Raw genomic sequence first — 14,438 nt, 5'->3', positions numbered from 1 at the left:
TTCTGCACAATGGTGACCCAAAAAAATAATTTTACAGTAAACTACTGGCAACAGTGTTGCCAGTATAAACCTGTTTCATAACTTACAGTTTATTACTGTTAAAATACATTTTGTGGGTGTGTCTTTTTTATCTTACACAGTTAACCCTTTCAACCCCTCAGGGAAATCCACACTACGAGTAAAAAGTAGCGATGCAGTGAGATAATTAAGGGAATATGTAAGTGATTGTAAGCAGAATCACTGAAGAAAAGAGAAACACAAGAACAGAAAATAGAGGAACACAATAACTACGACTGACTTCCAGCCATTACACATTATTACACTTTTTATTAACCAGTATGACTTTATTTCTGTCATACAGAAGTTGTTATTGAGATGTTTAATTGAAAATGTTTGGTTTGAAGTTACCATTATAGAGATCAGTGTTTGCTTTAGTTGGGATGCTGATGCTAAAACGTCAGTTTTTCTTTTGCTGCTTGAGCTGTGTTTTTGCAAGTCACACTTACGCACACACAGTTTATGAATGACTGCAGTTATAATGATTATGATGACAAAATCATCATGTTGCCTGTTCATTCACTAAGGAATTCATTCTCACTTATTCAGAGTTTAATCCTCAATCAAAAGTGTTGCATTACCACCACTGTGAAAACGCAGCAATAAGATACAATGACTCTTTTTTTTAACACATGATGCATAGCCAGAGAAACAGAGCTACACTGTGTTTTAGAAACACTGAGATATCACAATTTAGCACATGAATCTCAACAATGGTGGCAATATTTCTTTATTATTATTATTATTATTATTATTATTCATGCAGCAGTGCATGCTGGGAGTTTTATATTATCCTGGAACCCAGCATGCATTGCGACATGAAACTTTTCACCATTGTTGAGATTCATACGCTGATTGTTGATATCTGTGTGTGTCTGAGTCAAGCAGGAGTAAAATAAAATTGAATGCACTATATGATTACAATATTCTTCAGAAGACCTGATTACAGAAATATTGATTTCATTTTGTAGATTCACAGATATTTGCTAAATATGAGATAACTATAATTTCAATGACTATATACAGGAAAAATCTGAAAATCAGGCATGTCCAGGATGATTGTGACATCATCACAAAAGAATATAAACACCTGATCATCTTCCTCTTGACTTTTTCTTGCCATATCAAATGTGTTTTATAAACTCACCGTTACAGCAGTCAGAGGGAGATGAATGGTAAGAAGTCCAGGGACAAGAGACCAACTAAAGCAAATACTGATCTCCATCATGGTGACAACAAATTTTATTAATAACTAAATCTCTGTTAATTCTCAACAAGAACTTTTGTACATGTATGAATGAAATAATCGTAAACTGGTTTGTAAACTGGTTTCACACTCAGTGTGGCTGGAAGTCAGTTGTAGTTTTTGTGTTTCTCTTTTTTCTGTTCTTTTTTCTCTGTCCTTCAGTGATTCTGCTTATCAGGTGTTCATCAGTGTCTCAATTCACTCACTTCTTTTCATTCAAGTGGACTATATTAGTGAACTAATGTAGGGAATAGTGAATGAGGGTATAGGGTGTGATTGGGAAAACAGCCTCTGAGTGTCGACTTTGAGCACTGTTAATTCACAGTATATTCCTGTAGGCTACTTTTATTTTCTACGGTATATTACTGTTTTAATGGAAAATGCTATAATATTGTCAGAATTTTCAGCAAGGGTTAACAGTGCAGCTAAAACCAGCCAACCAGCTTAGGCTGGTTTTAGCTGGATTTTTCAGCAGGGAGGTCAAATATAACGCCACGATAAGAACCAAACGAGCAGTCCCCTTCTTTAGTGATGATCGCGTCAGCGCGGCCGTATTAACCGCAGCACTTTAATAGTGCGAAGACAGTAGCAACAATCACGGCATAGAACGAGAGGGAGAATCCTATAACAAACGGAGATGTTACCAATCATAATAATATCCCCACTCCCAGTCATAGTAACGTATAAACACTTACCATCAGGAGATCACGCTAGATAGCACGCTTAATAGACACGGATTGGTCAGTCATGCCCACCGGTTACACAATGGAATACAGGGAATCACGTCTATTTGATATCCGAAAAGAATGTTAAACCCACACAGCCATTTCAGCACCATATCACGAGCTCTTAACAATACACATTACCTGTGAGGTGAACAGTCATCAGACCCACTAAGCAGCACGAAGGGCACCGCACCAAAGCTGCACTAATTGATAAAAATGATTTAAAATGTTATGCATAGGAAAACTCCAAAAATGATCACCCATTAAAACACAGCTCGCTTACCTACAACCACCGTCGACACTAGCAAACCAAACGGGGAAATCGGACGTGACGCATCCCAGGTAACAGCCAATCAGACTTAAATGCAAGGTACTACTTGCTGATAGGATGACACTGCTGTCAATCACCTGATGCCATCACATCTTATTGAAAATGTTTCAGTGTTTGCTTTATTTGGCCTCTTGATCTGACTTTTCAACATTTACTGTTCTCTGGCTGCTGTAACTGTGTGTTAATAAGGGACATTTGTTTTGGGGAAAAAGGCCAAGGAAAAATATGATCAGGTGAATTTGGGTAACTGTTGATCTAGTGGCCTGAATCTCTGATCTCATGTCTAATTTGTTAAAATATGGCAATGTGTTGGTAATTTTTGTTTAACTATGATTAATATACAATTAATTATTATATTTTTGATTATACTTGCCCTGTTATTTGATTAAGTTGAGATACAGCAGTGTTATGTAAACTAGTTAATATAAAGAAATTTTCAAAAGATTCACAAATCGTTTATTTAGTTCTTTATGTCTGGCCTTCAGCAAGCCAACTGACTCCAACATTTTCATAAATGGAATGTCAGACTGGAGACATGTGCACCAGAGAGCGGAAGAGCGTGAAAAAAAGCATGGCACACAGAAATTGTGCCGAAGCTTATTTTTTTAACTGCTCAAAAGCTGACATCAAAAACCTACTGGGGGGCAGACAGCTGACAGAGCACAGAAATCAGGTCAAGAAGAGGCGTCAGGTTTTGGAACGGGTAGTGGAGGTCGTAAAAGTGATAGGAAAGAGGGGCCTAAGCTACAGACAGGTGGAGAATGAGGCTGCGTATACCCTGGACAACGATAGCATCGACCATGGACATTTTTTGGAGCTGATCATTTCATTGGGAAAATATGATGTGTGTTTAAAAGAGCATCTAAGTCAGGGGTGCCCATCCCTGCTCCTGTCGACTGTCCCGCACAGTTTATCTCAAACCCTAATCAAACACACCTGAAGCAACCAATTAAGGTCTTCAGGATCACTTGAAAATTAAAGGCAGGTGTGTTTGATTAGGGTTTGAGATGAACTGTGCAGGACAGTCGATCGGTAGGAGCAGGGTTGGGCACCCCTGATCTAAGTAATGTGACTGATAAGAGCAAAAAATTGCATGTGTCACCAGGATCAAGAGGCAGAGGTTCCCTCATCTCTCTACTGTCTAAAACGACCGTCAACTCTGAGACTGATACGATCCGGAACTTAATTCACCAAAATATCTCCACTGAGATCCGGAAAGCTGGAATGTTTTCTGTCTTGGTTACAACGCAGGACATAACAGCGCAAGACCAATGCTCAGTCATTTTGAGGTATGTGACTGATGTTGTCAATGAGAGGCTTGTCACTTGTGCAGCGCGTCCACTGGACAGTCCTTTGTCAACTTGTTAACAGAGGTCCTTGAGCATCTAAAACTGGATTCAAGTCTGTGCATTGGAAATGCAACAGATGGAGCTTCAAATATGCAGGAGCAGTACAGAGGCTTCTCTGCACTGCTGGCATCACAGTCCCCCAACCATGTACACGTATGGTGCTGTTCACATGTCCTCAATCTTGTGCTGTCTGATACCACTCAAATAGTGATAGAGAGTGGATCACTGTTTGATCTCCTCAATTACACAGCAGTGTTCATCAGGGAGTCATATCAGAGAGGGAACATTTGGGAGAAGGAGAGCCATGACAAGAGACACAGATGCATTGCTCCAATTGGAGAGACACGTTGGTGGGCTAAGCACGATGCTCTGAACAAAATATTTGGATAATTTGGAAAGCCTCAAGACAGTTTGTACATTGATGTGTTGTCCACGCTCACAGCCATACAGGAACTGAAGACTGTGAAAGGAAATGTACGCACCAAAGCCAGAGGATACAAAGAGGGCCTATATATGAGACAATACTGACAGCTCAATTATTCCTTAGGATATTTGAGCATACATCACCATTGTCAAAGTACCTGCAGACGGAAGGGATGGACATCCTCTCTGCCCATAGGATGGTCATGTCAACACAAGATGCCCTAAAAAAGATGGCGAGAGATTTCCAGGCTGTCAAGGCTGCTGCTGATGACTTTGTGAAATGGGCAAATTAAAAACTTGAGCAGCAAGATGAGGAGACCGACATGGAAGTGGAGGCTGCACTGCCACAGAAAAGAAGAAAGAAGAAGAAAGCCATGCCGGGTGAGATGTCTCAGGATGACACCATAATTGATGCTGAGAGAGCCTATGAGGTAAAGCTTCATAACCAAATTGTTGATACAGCTATTGAGGCCATCCACCAAAGATTTCTGACACATGGCACTCTTTATGCAGATTTGTCATTTCTGGATCCCAAAAACTTCTCCCAGATCCGAAACCATGCTCTCCCTAAATCTGCACTTGAAGACCTCAGCAAATGCCTGGTTAAATTTGATAGCAGGGCAACAGTTGACAACCTGCAGTATGAGCTGAAAAGCTTAGCGGGACAGTGGGACAAGCTGAAAGAGTCACCACTGGATGAATATGTGACCAGGACAGTGGAGGATGGACCTGATGGAAAGGAAGAGGACATGGAAATCATCAACAAAAGCTGTGCCTCCTGCAAAGACTGCCCACTGTGCTGCTATCAGATTCTCCAGAGATTCAACAAGCTCACTGATGCATATCCCCTGCTTAGACATGCGTACAAGTTTTTGCTAACACTTTCAATAACCCAGATGGCCTGCGAACGATCATTTTCAACCCTAAAATATATCAAAAGCCAACTGAGGAGCAGCCTGTCTGCCAGCAAATTGGAAGCCTTCATGTTGAAGGCCACTGAAAAGGACATCCTTGTGGCTTTGGACACCGACACTGTAATAGACAGAGTTGCAGAGAAGAGCAAGCTACTGAGGAAACTGCTGTTATTGTAAGGTGAGATGAGATTATTGATATTATTATAAAAATATTCATAATATTGTAGTATTGTAGACTGAAAATGTGACTCATTATTCCCTTTAATCCCTCTCTCTCTCTTTGTGTAGGCCAGTGGTTCTCAAACTTTTTCGGTAATTCCCCACTTTGGACAAGGGGGAATTTTCAAGCCCCACCTGCCCCCATCACCCCAACATGCTAAAGAAATAAAATGTTCAAATTTATTGAATTAACAAGTAGTATCAGTATAGTAACAAGTTATATAAATAAAAATAAAAGTGCAGCTGTGTCAAAATTTGTATCAAGTTCAAAAAGAGAAAAGCAATAAAAGTGCCACTTTGCAATCTGTTAAAAAAAGAAAAGAAGATAAATCCATTTGGCAAGTCAGGTCTATTTATCCCTGCATTAGTGGCTGCAATGAGCCTGTTTTGCATTGCACAATTTATTTATTGCCCACACTAGCCTGCTACCCATCGGCGCGAAACATAGATATAGCTACACATATATCTATGGGCGCGAAAGTTTGTTCTGTAATATTAATATGCTGACGTCACGTCAATCATTATTTTGGGGGTGGGAACGGTTTGCTCTCACACGCGCTGCATTTATAGTCACACAAACACACACATACGTGCGCGCAGTCACTCTCTAGTCTAGTGCGCGATTCCGGGAGATTGGATCTCATTTGCGGGCGTCAAGGAGCCGCTATCAATATGCGGGAGACTCCCGGAACAGTTGGGATGTCTGGATAAAGATATAAAGGCATAAAAAGGAAAATTTCCTCCCGTTTGGCGCGCCCCACCTGTCACGTCTCTATTCCCCACCAGTGGGGCGCGCCCCACACTTTGAGAACCACTGGTGTAGGCCCTACTCCACTGCCACCTTTGATCACCAGGGAGTCAGTCAAGAGAGAGTGAGTACACTGGTCCACTTGCACTGGTACACTGGTCCACTGGTCCATGTCACTTAGTTCTCAGCTTTGTAGGGCTTTTTGGGAATGGAACAGTAGATATGCATATCTACAGGGACCGCAAGGATGGTGTACTGGTTGGTTGTGTCCGACCGATTGTGGTGGGCCAGTCTGAGCAAAATGCCAGGGCCCTTTTTTTGTCCCAGTCCAGCCCTGCGCAGAACCGATCACTGGTGATCACCGCGAGACGCATGCCGGTTAGAAATGCGGTCCGATGTTATGCTGACGTATATCAAAAACCTCTCGCGAGCGCAAGGCGGACGTGTCGACTTCTGCAGTCAAGCACAGTTTCTCTCCACCGACTGCACTGATCAAAATCATGATGGGAAACGATTTGCTGACGACACAGCTTAATGCTCATTGGTTTAAACAACCGTGATGTATTGTTCTCTTTTAAAATGTTTGATTTTAAAACTCTGATATCATGTTTATCATGTTTTATCTGATATCATGATGTGTTTGTGTGAATATTCCCAAACTATCTGACAGTGCAATCTCTATGGGTTATGCATTGTAATTTTTATTTTAAAAAAAAACATTTGTCTGTATTAAAGAAAAAAATATTGATAAACATGTATTTGGAATGGAATTAAATAAGTACTTTGGGTGTCTTCATTATAGTTATTTTCATATAAAAGCAACAGAACTTAAATTACATCCAGTTTATTAGCAACACTGTGCACGAGCGTGAATCCTGTGAATCCCGTGAATCCCGTGATATCCATCTTTGATCTCAGATGATGGAGATTTTGCAGGATGCATTTGAACACGTTCAGAGAATAGCTCTGTTCTCAGAATAGGTTAAAGCGCTGATAAAGCTGTGAAGCAGATTTGAGGAAGTGTCTAGAGACTGTGAAAAATGGTGTCCAAATGTTCAGCGTTTCCTTGTAGCTCAGAGGGTGGTAATGGACTCTCTTGTCCAGTGTTTAGTGCTCTTATCATCCTAGGTCCCCCCTATTTTATATTTTTCTTTCTTTTTTTGAAAATTTAAAATCACAAATATTTTTTTCTTCAAATAGCTTTGTAGTTCCTGCCAAACGTACTTCTGTTTTCCAGTGGCGGCTGGTGGGTTTTAAAACAGAGGGATTTAAAAGGAGCAAGTTTAGTTACGTCTGTTTTTACAGGAATGGAAGAGACAACAAATTTTCTTTTAACTCGTGATTTTTCGTGCTATTTATTGTCACATGTGAAAAAAATAAAGAAATAACTGACATTTAATTTCGTGACATATACACACTGCAAAGCCAAATTTTAGAATATTTTATGACAATATAATGTGAGCAGACACTGATGTAATTCTCAGACGGACGTCTCTCTGTAGAAGAAACAGCTGATATACAAGCTGAAGCAAGAGGATCATTTCAGCATGAGCTTCTGCATGAAGATGAAGGTTTTCAGACAGAAATCCAGCGGATAAACAGACTCCAGTCATGGAAGAGGCTTGTGAGACACTAGATTGAGTCTGGCCTGTATGAAAACACATCAAGGCTTCAATCTCTAACTTTACTGTAGCTGTGATGATATAGATGAGATTCTGTGCTCTGACCACCCAGCGGGCACCTTAATGTCAAAAATACGTCACGAAATAGGTAAAAAATGAAAGTCATATTGACGTCAAAGTGTCGATGTCAATTTGATGTCAAGATTTTGACCTCTGCTGATGTCATTTTGCCAAACAAAAAGGTGAAATGCATGGCCCTGCACTTATTACCAGCTTCACTTAAAACTAACCAGATTTACTTTATTTAATTTCCGGTTTAATGAAATGGTATTTTGCATTTTAATGTCACCATGATGGTGGTTAGCGTTTGCTTTAGTTGGACTCTTGACTCTTTAATATAAAATTTTCACTGACTGCTGTAATTGTGTTTATAAAGCACAATTGTTGTAGTTAAAAAAGCCATGAAAAAATTAGATCAGGTGATGTTGGCTGTCTATAGATGATGATGACGGAGAGATCATCATGTAATTGCCTGAATCTCTGATCTTATTCAGTGTCTAATGCTTTGATTATATAGGACTTGTGTTTTTAATATTGTTTTATAATAGAAGCCATTTAATTTTACAGCATGAGAGCAATATTGTTTATTACATTAATATAAAGGATTTTTAAAACATTTAGTACATTAAACTTTTTCCTCTACATTATTACTTAGTCATCAAGAATCAGTGTATGACTCTCAACAATGGTGACAATCAATGAAAAGCTTCATGCTGCAGTGCATGCTGGGTACCAGCAATCAAAACTCACCCTTATCTCCCAGCATGCATTGCGGCTTTAATAAATTATGCAGCTGGAGTTGATCTGATTATCTGGATATTTAGTTTGATTGTCACCATTGTTGAGATTCATGCTGTTTCTTGATGTCTGTGCGTCTAAGTAATGCCATAGATGAAAGGTTTTTGTGCACTAAATAGTTTTTAAAAACCAAGTATATTATTTGATAAAACTGCTACATGCTGTAAAATCAAATGACTTCTATTGTGAATAAAACAGTTTTAAAACCACAAGTCCTACATAATCAAAGCATTAGACACTGAATAAGATCAGGGATTCAGGCAATTACATGATGATATCATCATCATCAATAAAGAGCCAACATCACCTGATCTAATTTTCACTTGGCTTTTTTAGCTACAACAATTGTGTTTTATAAACACACAATTACAGCAGCCAGAGAAAAGTTTAATTTAAAGAGTCAAGGGTCAAGAGCACAACTAAAGCAAACGCTAACCACCATCATGGTGACTTTAAAATACAAAATATGATTTCATTAAACTGGAAATTAAATAAAGTAAATCTGGTTAGTTTTAAGTGAAGCTGGTAATAAGTGTACGGCCATGCATTTCACCTTTTTTGTTTGGTTTATTCCAACCAAAATTCAATGACTGCCCAATGTTGGAGCTTGACGTCAAACAAACACTGGATTTAGACATCAACCCGACTTTCATTTTCAACCAAAATCCAACGACTGACCGACGCTGTAGTCTATATCCTGCGCCTGCTGGGATCAACATCATGACATCTTGATGTCAAATAAATGTTGAATTGACATCAAATACCAACAAAGCATGACATCAAAATAACATCAAAATGACATCAGCAGAGGTCAAAATTTTGACATCAAAATGACATCAGCAGAGGTCAAAATTTTGACATCAAATTGACATTGACACTTTGACGTCAATATGACTTTCATTTTTGACCTATTTCGTGATGTAATTTTGACATCAATGTTATGTCATATTGATGTTAAATTGACATCAAATGCCCACTGGGCAGATGATGATTCACAATAAATCTCATTCATATTCACAGGACATTCAACAAATATCTGCTCGTTCACACACGAATATATAATTCCAACAAAACCCCAGAGAGATGAAAACTTCCCTTCTGCTGCTGATATGATGAGCTCATGATCTGTATCATTAATGTTTATTGGTCTTGTTCTTGTTCACAGAGGCGTAAAGTTGATCCTGCGGTTGATCTTCTCTTCCTCTGATGGCAGCATAAGTCACTGTATCATCATGATCCTGAAAGAACAGATTCTGTCCATCAATGTTTGAACCTCAGCGATTATTATTATTATTATTATCAGAGCATGAGCTTCATTTATCTGAGTCAAACTCATGTGCTGTATCTACTCACATTGAGTGATTTTACTGGCTTTGTATTGGAAGAAGTGACCTCAGAATAAGTCACATCATCTGTCTGCTCCTAAACATCAATGCAGACGTGCAGAGAGTCAAGTTTAACACACAGAACAGACATATCTCTCACTATAATATGTAGAATAACACAAAAGCTTTTAAATCACATTATTGAACAGACAGTGAACGTAATGTTTGATGATTTAGTGGACTCACATCGGCTCTTGCAGCGGGAGGAATGGACATGTTGATCGTCTCATTCGTCCCTTTATTATCATTCCCATCTTTGACCTTCAGATAAAACAGTTAAACTGCATGAATGACACTTTATTGAGCTTTAAAGACAGTAATCAAATCTAAATCACTGCATTACTGAACTCACCGCGGAGTCGTCAGTCCCTCTTTTATTATCTGAAAACAAGAGCCTCATGAAATATGAAGTATTTATGATCAAACACACATGAAAAACACAATGTTAAGCATTGAGATTTTCAACAAAAAAATGTTGTTGAAGCATTAAAATGAATACAAATGATTGTTGACTTGATAACTCAAGGATTTCTCAGCAGGAATAAACTTCTCTTTGAGAATTTCATATAATCCACATTTCTATGAGACAAATAGCAAGGTAAAACATAAGGTCAACAACAATGCCATACTAACCTTCTAGGCTGCATGTACGGCAACAGAAATTACATTACTCTGTCGTACTTCCATTCCCTGACTGTGACACCTGCAGAACCACTGGGCACAATATTTTTTTTGTTTCTTGTTTCTGACAAAAGCATCTCTCAACAACTTCCATCTTCGCTTGCATTCACTCACTGTAAAATACATTAACCCTCTGAGGTCTGAGCTGTTTTCTGGGCCCTGGAGGTGTTCTGACATGCTCTGACATTTCTGGTTATTTCTGTTACTTGTGACATTTTCATGGCTAAAGTCTAATTACACTGTATTCAGCACAAACTCTGCTACAATAATATATCAGCAGCATGTATGTAAAAGTTTGTAGTTTTGAGATAATGACATTTATGCGTGGTTTGTGAAAATACAAAAAAAAATTCTCACTGAAATAAGGCCATGAAACCCATACTGATTATTTCTTCACAAGACTTTTGAAAATTGAAAAGCCTTGGAAATTGAAGAAGGGAGGCCACAAGAAGCAGCGGTTCGACTATAGGTATCGCCCAGCCCCCAACTCTAGAATATCTGTCAACTGCAACAACTCGAGGCAATGAATTCCAAAGCAGTCGGAGGTCGTCCAGGCCTCCGTTAAAGCATGCCCTTTGTGCATGGCCCCTCAGTCGGTGTTAGTGAACCTCATTCTAGGAGCGGTTGGCTCGGAGAAACGAAAAGTGTGATCACGGGCTGAGGGTTTGGCGGCAGGCCGGGGTGATCTGTTGTCACACAGGGCATGCAGCTCTGCCACTGTCACCTCGGGACTCGACCATGAAGCCAGTGCTGAAGCGGTCTTCATATGGAGGAAGCCATACGGCTGCATCTGCATATGCCCCAGGAGCCTCTGAAAGTTCTTTCAGTGGGACCCTTTCTCACTTCTGTATAGCACCGACCGGACACGCTCTTCTTGAAGAGGCATGTTGGACCGAGTCCATCTCCATACCGGAAAAGAGATACTCAGCCCGTGGGCGATTGATTACTCTCTCCCAGTTGACCTGAAGACCCAACTGGCTATGGAGCACTCGAAGGGTAGGACTCTGTCCTGATAATTTGAGCCCTCAAACGCAACATGCAGGATAGCCTGTGGTGCGGAAGGCTAGAGATCTGAAGTACATGTCATTCAGGTCAAACGCTGCAGACCAAGCTTGGGGGCGGGGCATTCTGAAAAATGCCTCTCTGTGTAGCAACTTGGACGGAGGCTTTCGAGAAAGGGCCCGTTTCAAGTGACACAGGGCCAAGATGGTCACGACCCACCACATACTAGGTACATGAAGAACGAGTTTATAAAAACTGGCCTTCATATCGGCTGGAGGGAGTGGCCATATCGCGTCCTTCACCAGTAGGACAGCGACATGCTCGCACAAGACAGGACCACTGCTCAACTCTAGGTGTGATGAATATCACTGAGCTTTCAGGAGCATTTCAGCTCAACATCTAGTGTGATGATTATCACTGAACTTGAGTGAGCGCCGAGCGATAATGAATCGCATAGCCGAGTCTGATGGTCACAGTCTGGTCCGGACCGGTTGGGAAGCTCTTTCCGCTTCTACGAAACAGGCCCAGGCCCAGAAGACCACAGACGTACCCGAGGTGGAGCAGCGAGGTGGAGGACAGGGACCCGGCTCGGAAGGCCAAAAGCGGGGTCTGAGTGTGAGGTGCAACACTTACCTGTCTCCACGGGGCAACAGGAGATGCGTGAGAAGGCGGATGACCGGGTCCTTGAACGCACCATGCTGCCGGCTGGCGAACAAGGGGGGCTGAGGGGTGCAAGGCTGTCCTACAGGGTCGCACACCGCCAGCCTCACCCTCTTGGGACCCAGGGACAGAGAAATTTGCTCTCTTAACAATTCGGGTACCACTGGACTCCGGGGAGCCAGTGGCAGAACAGTAACCATCTGAAGAGCTCGTCCCCCCATCCCTGGGTGGCCTGTCTCAGGGACGCTACGTCTTACACCTGCCCCCTGGCATGGCAGTGCCTGAGCACAATTGCGTACAGAAATGCCTTAAAAGCTGCTAGATCTGCTTACAACCCTCTTAGAAGAAAATAAACAAAACCCTAGGTATTTATTTAAAACAGTGGCTAAACTAACGAAAAATAAAGCTTCAAGCCCAAAAGTTTCCAAGCATTACAGCAGTAATAACTTTATGAGCTTATTTACTTACAAGATTGATAATATTAGAGAGAAAATTATAACAGTGCAACCGTCTACTACAGTATCGCATCAGGCAGTGCATTGTAATCTCCCTAAGGAAAAATTTTATTCATTCATTTCTATAGAAGAGGAAGAATTTTCTAAACTCGTTAAATCATCTAAATCGACAGCATGTATGTTAGACCCTATACCGACTAAGCTACTGAAAGAGATGCTTCCAGAGGTCATAGATCCTCTTCTTAATATCATTAAGGGTGTATTCACACCTGTCTTGTTTGGCTCGATTAAATTGAACTCAAGTTCGTTTCACCCCTTGGTACGGATCTTTTGGGCAGGTGTGAATACAGCAATCGCACTCGGGTGCGGACCGAACAACCGTACCGAGACTCAGCTGAAGAGGTAGTCTCGGTCCGGATCCAAACGAACTCTGGTACGGTTTGTTTAAGGTGTGAACATGACCCAACCCAATTGCAGAAAGCACTACACCTTTTTTGACAGGGTCAGATTTTTACTATGTAATTTGGGGTAATGAATTGCCTATACATTAGGGGTGCAACGGATCGCAGTTAATCCGTGATCCGTACGGACCAGCTGGCCCATGGTTCGGCACGCATGTGATTCGCAAATTAAGTGCTGAATTTAACCATCATAGAGTGAAAGTCTTGTTTTGTCTTGCCAATTTTATTCAAACAATTTTAAACGCAGAAGAAGAGGCGAAGATGGAGACATGCAGAGAGAGAGAGTGAGAAAGGCGGGTTTCAGATAGCGCTTGAACAACGAAACCAATTCCTCTTTTACGTTTCCTAAAGCTGATTTATCTAATTGCTTGGACCATTATTCATCAGCACAGCCTGTATATCATTATAACACAAGACAAAGTGGACAGAGCATGAAAACATGAAACAAAAAAGGATTGTGAAAGTTAACAAACCAGGCACTATGAAAAACAAATGATTTTGATTTGACACAGACTGTGTTTTTACAAACAGCTGTTAAACATGAAGAATGCCTATTTTACACATTCCTGACTAGAGGACTCAGGATGACAGACAAAGGCTTTGCTGTGAAAAGTGTATCTAGCAGGTCAAGATAACACTAGTTTCAGTCTTCTAGTGTCCGAAGATATATTTTTATATATATATATACACTGTTAGCCCTTGCTGTAAAAAAAGGCCAAATTCTGACAATATAATACCATATTCCATTAAAACAGTAATATACCGTAGAAAACAAAACTAGCCTACAGGAATATACTGTGAATTAACAGCGCTCAAAGTCGACAATAAGAGGTTGTTTTCCCAATCACACCCTATACCCTCATTCACTATTCCCTACATTAGTTCACTAATATAGTCCACTTGAATGAAAAGAAGTGAGTGAATTGAGACACTGATGAACACCTGATAAGCAGAATTACTGAAGGACAGAGAAACAAGAACAAAAAAAAAGAGAAACACAAAAACTACAACTGACTTCCAGCAACACTGAGTGTGAAACCAGTTTACAAACCAGTTTACGATTATTTCTTTCATACATGTACAAAAGTTCTTGTTGAAAATTAACAGAGATTTAGTTAATAATAAAATTTGTTGTCACCATGATGGAGATCAGTATTTGCTTTAGTTGGTCTCTTGTCCCTGGACTTCTTAACTTTCATCTCTCTCTGACTGCTTTAACTGTGTTTATAAAGCACATTTGATATGGCAAGAAAAAGTCAAGAAGTAGCTGATCAGGTGTTTTTATTCTTCTGTGATGATGTC

General features: G+C 40.4%; 1 long non-coding RNA gene across 1 annotated transcript; it reads right to left on the bottom strand.

Moving 5' to 3' along the window:
* Nucleotides 1-8,878: 8,878 nt before the first annotated feature.
* Nucleotides 8,879-10,127, bottom strand: LOC311098361. Its single transcript, XR_014609463.1, has 3 exons — nucleotides 10,064-10,127; nucleotides 9,846-9,914; nucleotides 8,879-9,730 (listed from the first exon to the last, which is right to left on the bottom strand). It is a non-coding gene; the product is annotated as an uncharacterized lncRNA (long non-coding RNA).
* Between the last annotated feature and the right edge of the window lie 4,311 nt (nucleotides 10,128-14,438).

The sequence above is a fragment of the Abramis brama genome, assembly GCF_963993115.1.
Source record: "Abramis brama genome assembly, chromosome: 1".
Classification (NCBI taxonomy): Eukaryota; Metazoa; Chordata; class Actinopteri; order Cypriniformes; family Leuciscidae; genus Abramis; species Abramis brama.
The sequence above is the reverse complement of the archived record's forward strand: the minus strand, read 5'-3'. Positions and strand labels throughout refer to the sequence as shown.